Raw genomic sequence first — 9,729 nt, 5'->3', positions numbered from 1 at the left:
TTACAATATTGGACAGTTGAATTCTCACGATTATTAGTATTTTTATTAATGTAAAAATAGTATTGTATTATTATAGTGAAAGAAAATTTGCCTATCACAAACATGGAAGAAATCAGGTGAGATGATGTTTCAGGCATTTTCAATGGGATAAAATTACAAACATATTTAGAAATTATATGTAGAGTAAATGAAGTACATATTTATAATAAAACTGTTGTTATGTATGTAAGTGGCAAGGAAACTGGTTACTCCCAAACCAGTAGAAAATTAAAGCAGCAAAGGACAAATGTAATTAGAGGGTCTCTGAGCCGGAGTTAACAGTATTCGCATATTTACAAGTCAGGAAGGGGGCATTCCACAGCTCAGCACAAATGCCTCTGAGGACAAAGGATAGCTGAGATAAAGAAGGGGAGATACTCATCACCAAACACAGGGAAATGGGAAAATATAGCTAGACAAGCCAGCAAACAAGTTAGGAAATTTTCAAAGGAGAGCAGGGGACAGCCCTATGAGGAAATCACCCTGAGTTAATTATTACCCTCAGTTAATTTACATTATCGCGTTAGTTTGTAACTCAGAAGCATCCAGCATGGAAAAACAAGGAAAAGAAGGGGAGTGGGGAAAAGGAGTGTTTTACTTGCATTAGGAGAAAAACAGCCAGCTCCTTCTCTTTGGCATACAGGTTTTGATCTGGCTGAGAGCCTGGAGTTGCAGATCTGTGAATAAACAACTGCCCAGGTTAGTGCTGAAGTCCTGTGTCCCGCTGTTTATATTGTGAGCGTTTCTCACATGTATAGCTCAGAAACTTAAATATCATATGAATATATTGTAAATAACAAGTAATATCGGTATGCATATGTGCAGTTGTAAAGGACAAAGAAACTGGTGACTCTCAAACCAGTAGGAAATAATTAGCAACAAAGAACAAATGTAATTAAATCGTCAATTAGGGGGGTCTCAGAGTCAGTGTCAACAGTATTAGCATACCTACAACTCCAGAAGTGACATTCTGCAGTTCAGCACAAATGCCTCTGAGATCAAAGGGGGAAGGAAAGATATTCAGCCCCAAACACCAGGAAATGGGAAAATATAGCTAGACAGCCCAGCAAACAAGTTAGGGAATCTTCAAGGGAGAGCTGGAGACAGACCTATAACCAGATTACACTTAGTTAATCATTACCCTCAGTTAATTTAGTTAATTGCGTTAATTTTAACTCTGGATTATCCAGCAAATGGAGAAACTGGGGAGAAAGGAGGAGGAGGAAGAGGGATGATACTCGATTTAGTGTAAAATCAGTTTGTCTGCTTCCGGGCACACGCATGTCCCTGATACGGCTGGGTGTCCAGCTCTGCAGACCTGGGAATAAACAATGCCTCATATACTGCTTAAGTCTTGTGTCCCAGTGTTCTACTGTGAGCGTTTCTCACACAATGAATCTTAGGTTCAGTAAGAGCCTCAAAAACCCCCACCCAATAAGTTGATTAGCAGGAAGTAAAAACAACAAACAATGACTATTGAGAAGTCCAGTGAAAAGTTCCTCAAATCTTGCAAAACACCAGTAGGAGGTAGAAAATGTTTTACTCCTTTATTCTATTCTTCTCCCCAGCAACATGCCCAATAAATCACCAAGTGCCTTCTCCCCAGCAACATACTCAACAAAACACCAAGTACCTCGTCGTTCCCACCATTGTGCCCGCCATTACCCCCAGACCCAACCCATTGTTCACGCCGTTACCCCCAGGCCCAGCCAATCACTAGGCGCCCTGATACTCTGTTCCAGTCATTCTCTATCCCTCCCTTTAAAACCTTGTCAGCCTGTACGTAGTCAGCTGCTGTTCTCTCCTTTGAGACAGCCCAGCAGGTTCCTCTTAATAAATCTTGCATCTCAGCTTCCTTGGTTTTGATTTTTACTATTTCTAACAATGAATATTAAAAATCAATAAGAATTTTTAAGAACTCTTGCTACTTAAAAAGTCACTGTAGCTCTGGGAGGCATGACTCAGTGCATTGAGTGACAGCCTGTAAGGATCCCTGGTTGGATTCCCAGTTAGGGCACATGCCTGAGTGGCAGGTTAGGTCCCCAGTAGCGGGACACGAGAGAGGCAACCACTCATTGATGTTTCTCTCTGCCTCTTTTTCACTCCATGGCACTCGCTCTGGAAATAAATAAAGAAAACTTTTAAAGAATTTAAATTTAAAAAATAAAAATTCAGGGTATAGCCCTGGCTGATGTCGCTCAGTGGACTGAGCTCCAGCCTGTGAACCTAAAGGCTGCCAATTCCATTCCCAGTCACCGTACATGCCTGGGTTGCAGGATAGGTTTCCTGTTGGGGGTGTGCCATAGACAACCGATCCATGTTCCTCCAGCACATCATGTTTCTCTCCCCCACTTCCCCTCTTTACAAATAAATAAAATCTTCTTTAAAATTCAAAGTAAAAGGACACTGAAATATAGTCCAAAATTTAAATAAGATTAAGTTAAGTAATGTAAGAGTGAAACCGTAAGCCTGTTTCCGTGCTGTCTGTCATCTATCAGACCCAATAAGCAGAGAGGGATTGAATCTTTATGGGCACTTTACTCAGATGGTCGGTTGTCGCGGACCTCTGGCCAGCAAGGGTCCACGGCGTTATGGATGAGGGAATAAATGCACAGCGACTGCAAGAATCCGTTAGAGAAGAGGGGACAGAACTGGCCACTTTCTAGAAGTGCAGTTTGCCCCTGCCTTAACAGGCTTTTATTGATTTCTTAGGTGGATTACATCCAAGAAAATTGTGAATTATAGTACCAATCATTGCTTTATATGATTATTACTTTTACATATTAGAGAAAAGAATGTTACACATGCATGGATGATAAGGATAACTTGTCTAGCCACATTGTTCTTAGAAATTGGCCCAGAGAAGGCTCAAAGAGACTGGTTCAAGGTTACATGCTGAACATTTGTTGTTCTCAGCCCAGGATGAGGGAGTTTTTTTAGCAGAAAGCAAGCTTTTTAACTATTATATAAACGCAGGCTTGGTCCCACCGGGAAAACCGGTGTGTGGAATGGGTCCTGCGTGCCACCACGCTCCCAGTGGTTTTTGACTCTGGGGCTGAGCTACGTTTGCCACCACCAAGCACCCCGGCTTCCCATAGTCGGTAATCTGAGAAGAGGGTGAGTTTGTACCCTAACAGACTGTCTTAAATTCCACCATGGAGGGGCTCTTTTTATAAGAGTAGGTAAGGGGTTTGGAACTCAGAGAAAAGGTTAATCAGATAAGAGCTTTAGCATTCCTTCATCTTTGTCCTGGGAGGTGGCCTCCTCACCCTGAGGCACAATGGCTCAGATACCATCTTGGTTGCTTGCACTCCTCCTGAGCCTCAAAGGTGGAACTGCTTATGGCAAGTGTCAGAACACAGAGGCAGCTAGAATGCACACCTGGACTTTTGATATATGCAAATCAACCTGGCTTTGGACTTAGCTGTTCCCAAAAGATATGCTGATGGACTTAGCAGTTTCCAAAGGATATGTTGATGGGCTGAAACCATTCCCAGAGGAAATAGTAATGGACTTAGCCAAATACATTACTTACCTGGTGTGTGTGTAGGGGGGAGCAATTAGATGTAAATGATCTACTGAATATGTTGAGAAGCAAACTCACCCTCAACAAAATGTGTGGTTGACAAAGATAAAAAAGGTGCCTGCAGATGCGGGTGGGACTCCTACATCCCACGAGGACCTGGAGTACTCATTCCCCATTGCTGTTCCTCATTCCCCGTTCCCCATTCCCTAGTCCCTGGTCCCCATTCCCTTGCTCCTACGGGCCCTTGAGTTGGTCAGGGAGCTGCCTATCCCTGCCCCCCCTCTCGCTTTTTCCTGAATAAACCCATTGCCTGATTCCACAGTGATCTCGAGATGATTTCTCAGAGCAAGGCTACCTTGACAGTAACCTGGAATCAAGGTAGGTCATACCTCCAGTTCCTGAAACAATAGCTTTTTTACATAATTTGATTACTTAAGCATATTATCTGTTATCTGAAAATAAAATTTTCCAACTTCTCAGTGCCCCATCAAGAAGAGTTGAAGAACATCTTAACACTTACCAACAGTTATAGAAATCCCTTGAAATTGGACATAATCTCCAGCACACTGAGGATGGAACAATGGTCATAGCAGTGGTCTCACACTGCCGGCCAACCCCTGGCAGGGAATATTGTACAGCGTTTTCTTGTCCCTGAAACACCTTCACCATTATTTCAAATCTCTTTACCCCCTCCCAAAAATGTGTGATCTTAAAATCTTCAGGATCCCCATGCGTGGCACTCCTGAGTACTGCTCAGTTTATGTTCCCATATCATCTATCACCCAATAATTTACTACAAAACTTTTTTCTCTATGTTAGCTCTTGGCTACTCCTTCAATAAAGACATTGAACAAGCCTGGTTGCAATCACGTTTTTAGTCAGTGCTGTATATGATAGACATAGATAAGCCTCTGAAGACATAATATAATTAGTAATGAATTATTAAAGCAATGAAACATAATACCATGTCTATTCCGTAATTCTGCATTTTTCTGCTCACACCTTACAATATCTTACCTCGCTTTTCTCCCATCAAATTCTAATGAAAAGGACTCACCCTTTGTAGATACAAAAACTTTATGACAGCCACTTTTCCAGCCTAGTTATAGATCCTGTAAATTTCCTCACCTCTTAGAACTCACTGTCCATTACCACCCTTTGAGACTAACCTGATCTCAGGCTCCAGAGCTGTTGGTCTTCAAGCTATTTCAAAATTCTCACTTTGTAACTCCATTAATCATCATTCATACCTTCTGCATTTTGCTGACACCTTAATTTTATGCCAGAACTAATCAGCTGTCCAATGCAGACACTGTCACTGTATTTATGATCATCATTACCCAGCAAGGGGGTTAAATCCTGAAATGAAAAACTTTTCTCGCAGGTTCAGATGCCACTTTCCCAACCCACACGGGTGCCAACATTGCAGCCATCCTGGCACCGAATGTACATTTGGAACGTACTCAGTACTCACAGGTCCATGTCATACTCTTTTAAGATTTTTGGAATAAACCAAATCTCACAAAATTCAGTAACAATGTCATATGCAAATACAGGTGGAATGATATTCCCTTGTAAAACAGATGCAATCTATGAATCCAAAACCTTTTTTTCAGGGTCCAATGTCCACTTTCAACACCTTCATGTATGTGTCAACATTGTACACATCTGGGTAGCAAATGTAACCTTGTTGTGGAACCACACACCCAGGTATACCTTCTATTATTAGGAAAAGTAAGCAAATTCCCCGTATACATTAAGAACTGTTTTGAAGAAAAACAGTATTTTCTCAGATTGCACCATATACTGAAAATATCTACATGGAATATATTCTGAGGACCTCAATGTCATGGTGCAACCACACCCACATGCTTTGGGTTGGCCTAATCTCTCTCCTCCATGTTCCCTCTACACCTGTCTGGTGTATTCTTCCTCTGATCCCTGTGTGAACACACTGGACCTTCAGATGTTTCTCCTATGAGCTTTGTTACCAATGAAGTGAAGAGAATGAAGACTGTGTGTTTTACTCAGTATTCTAGTGACCCTCAATGTTTTTATAGCAATGGCTGGATGTGCATTTTTCACCAATTCCGGGCACGAATTACAAATGGAATGTGTAGAAACATTTTACTAATGTCTTTTATAAAAATGAGGGTTAAATCTTCCTGCTGTCTTCAGTGAAAGGAAATACTCTTTAAAAGCATGCTAACAAAATATTATAAAATACAAATAAGCGACATAAACAGGAATGTAAGGAATCTCTAAGCTACAGAATAATGTTAATGTTAGAATTCAATGTGTGGAGTTTCAATGGTGCTACTTGCCTAATATCTGGTGTGTGCTTAAGAGAACCCTGGCTGTGACCACGGCTATTATTCTCTGTAAAATGACCTCCATTTAATCTTTAAAAAAGATTGTGTCCTAAGAAGTGTGCTTCTATCTCTATGGTAACTGGAATCTGGCGTAAATGACACTCAGTTGTGACCCAGCATGCTGAGCACTGCAGTGAGGGTTGGTTTCGAAGGACTATGTTCCAACCCAAAGCTTTGACGTGCAGAAACAGGAGACTATGAAGGACATGATTCCAGAACATGGTCCTGCCTGCAGGGGACACTTGTGACTTTAATTGTCTCATACACCTAGCAGGGATACAGACACAGAATATTCTGGGTAGTGGGTCACTTGCACGAAAGAGGTGAGCACCTGAAATGGAGAACGGGATTCTGTAGGTCAGCAGCATCACTTCTGAATGTGAAGTCCCAGCATTCACATCCAGCAGGCCCATCCACTGCAGGGTGAATGTCAGTGCCGCATGAGAACAACACTCAGAAAGTCAAAGTGAGGCATGAAGGTCACCAGAGTAAATGGAATCACCGCCAGACACCCTAAATAGTGGTGAAGGGGTGGAGACCGAGCCCAAATTACCAAGAGCTATAATGGATCGAACTCCGAGCTAGGATCACCAGAAAGGCAAACTGTAGCTCCATCTAAAAGGAGGATCCCTGTGTGCTGACAGTGTGGTCAGTTGATTGGGCATCATCATACAAAGCGAATGATCCATGGATACATCTGCACGCAGGGCACATGCCTGTCTTGTTGATTTGATTCCTACTCGGCGAGCATTTACAGCGACCAATCAATGTTTCTGTCCCACTCTTTCTCTGTCCCTTCTCTTCAAAAATGAATACGTACATTTAATATTATAAAAGAAGGTTATCCTAGAGGACTGAGTGGCAGAGGGTGAGTGCTTTGACTTTTCAGGCAGTTAGGGGGAGAATCAAAGTAATTGTACCAATGGAAACAGCAGTTTCAGCTGAGCCTCCCTCATCTCCACACCGTACATGACTCAGTGAGGGTTTCACAGCAGCACTAGAGGTTGTTTCTGCCTCTGGAGCCGGAATACTGGGTTAAAATGTGGCCACTTCAATCTGACACTTGTGTGGTGAGTAAATGAGAGAACCTTTTTTCTCTAACCCTGGATGTTTCCAGCAATTGAATTAGTTTCCACTTATCATTTTGTGTAATAATTAAAAGTGGAACCTCAAATAGGAAACCCTGGAATCCTGGCATTGACAAGTACTCAGTTTGTTCCTTCTATTGATCTTCAAAGGCCACGGTAAGCACCAGCATCACCCACCTGTCACATTCAGCCAACTGATCCCAGGAGCTCTAGCAAGGCACCTGGAGATTCCCAGGTATGGAACCTGCAATATCGCTTCACACGTGGGTCAGCCTGTACTTAAAATCTGATTTTGACCTGGCAGGTGTGGCTCGGTGGATTGAGCACTGGCCTGCCAATCCAGAGGTCGCTACTCAAATACCAATCAGGGCACAGGCCTGGGTTGCGGGCCAGGTCCTCAGTTGGGGGCGCCAGAGAGGCAACCACACATTCATGTTTACCTCTCCCCCTTCCTCTCTCTATATAATAAAATTTAGTAAATAAAATATTCAAAGAAAAAACACAACACACTCGATTTTATCTTCAAACACAGCCCAGAACAAAACGGGTCGTGGGTATTGGCTAAATGATGGGTGCATGGCCTGGAAATGACCGCCTTGGCTCACTCCTTTCCTAGAACATTTGAAGGGACCCAACGTGGACCACCGCCTAGGATCTCTCCTGTTACTTTCACTGCCCTAAGTTCTTCCCGTGTTTCACTCTCCTCAGCCCAAAGAAAGATACTTTAGGATGGTTTCTGTCCTGAAACAATCTGACTGTGAGTCCTAATATTTTGTAATCTAAAGTTCAGACACAGGGTGCCTGAGCACTGCCCTTCTATTACCTCTGCACTGAGTTTTCAGAGTTGAACCCACCTTCCCCATCCTATTGCCATCTGGTCTCCTTTACAAACCTCTTACAACCCAAGAACCCACTTGATAGGAAACCAGAAAAATGATAGAAAAAACAAAATCAGTCCTTATTGTATTATGGAACGACTGGACTTTTTTAACTGATGGAGAATGTAATACCAGAGATGAAAATGAAAAATGTCCATTGTATGGTGCAAAGTATAGAAGGTGTAAAAATTATTAAAATATCATTCAAATAACAAAAAAACTTATTTAATAAAACAAGAAAGGCCAGAAATTAGTGAAATTCTAACATGCATCATTGTTATTTTTCTGTCATTTTGTTACAGAAAACTGCCAAAACTCCTCTCAGATCAAACAGAACATAGGATCAGACATTTAGCAAAGATGCACACATAGCAAATACACATCTGAGAAAAGGCTCCCCAGAAATCCTTAAAACAATACAATGAAACAACAGTGACATAGCATTACAATGTTAAAAAAAAAGTGAAAAAGATCTGAGGGTCTGAATCTGTCATACATTGCTGCAGAATGGAAAAAAGTATCACCCGTTTCAATCAGAAATTGCTAACCAGTGTAACTTTAATATTAACCTACTTTGCAACCCAAGACTGGGCACTGAATTATTAACAAAGGTTAATGAAACTTACGTTCACATAAAGAATTACGCACAAATATTTTTACCAGCTTCGAAGTCAAAAATTAGAAATAATCATTTTGAATTAATACATTAGTGATAAGTTAAAAGGAAATAATAATTCCGAGCAAAAATGCGGAGCTACTAACTTTACACCAATAAATTTTCAAATGGACTTCTGGCCGAGATGGAGGCCTAGATTGACACGCTCAGTCTCCCTCCACAACTAAGAAGGACTACAACTACCGCTACACTAGAAATAACCAGAATTTCCATAAAATAAAGCTACATGCAAGTCCAACGTATGAAGTTATAAACAACTGGTGCTCGTCCCAAAGGGTAGGAGAGGTGAAGCTGGGGTGAAGAGATCAAGCTGTGCTGGTGGCGTCAGCTTCAGTGATGGCAGCAGGACAGCGATGAGCACAGACACCCGTATGTAAGGAGAGGAGAAAAGCGCCCGGGATCACACGTGGCTGCAGACGAAACCCATCAGCTCGCGATTCCAATGCTGGGGAAGGCACACCCCCATTGCCTCAGACTGTGAGGCCCAGAGGGCGTGGGGAATGAGGAAGAGGCTACAGGTCTCTCAGCAGAGAGTGAACAACAGGAATCCATCTTGGACCCCCGCCCCCACACAAAGCGCCACAGTGTGGTGAGAAGGGTCGCCCCATAGTGAAGAGTGCACAGGGCTCTGACCCCAAATGCGTAGTAGGGGTGACAGCCCCGTCCAAGTAGGAAAGATAAACAAAAAAGGTCAGGATGGTGGATATTATGATTCAGATCCCAATCACACAGCTGACCAGAGAGCAAATAACACGAAGTATCTGACAAACAGATAGATAATCTTTCTGAGGCTCAGTTCAGAGCTATAGTCATAAGGCAGCTTACAAGTAACAAAAGATCTTGAACAAGATGGGGAAGTAATAAAGGCTAGTCCTGCTAAAATGAACGAAAACACATACGAGACAAGTGGTGAGGAAAGGAAAACCAGGGATCAAATCAACAAATCAGAACACAGGGAAGGAACAGTCAGCCAGTGCAGATGTAAGCAACAAAAAGTGAAGAATATGAAGAGAGGCTTAGAAACCTCTGGAACAGCTATAAGCGAATGAACATTTGAATTATAGGGTTGCCAAAGGTGAAGAAGAAATAGAAATTGAAAAATTATGTGAAAAAATAATGAAGCAGAACTTCCCTAACTTGGGGAAGGAAA

The sequence above is a fragment of the Furipterus horrens genome, unplaced genomic scaffold, assembly GCF_987537825.1.
Source record: "Furipterus horrens unplaced genomic scaffold, mFurHor1.1.pri manual_scaffold_13, whole genome shotgun sequence".
Classification (NCBI taxonomy): Eukaryota; Metazoa; Chordata; class Mammalia; order Chiroptera; family Furipteridae; genus Furipterus; species Furipterus horrens.
The sequence above is the reverse complement of the archived record's forward strand: the minus strand, read 5'-3'. Positions refer to the sequence as shown.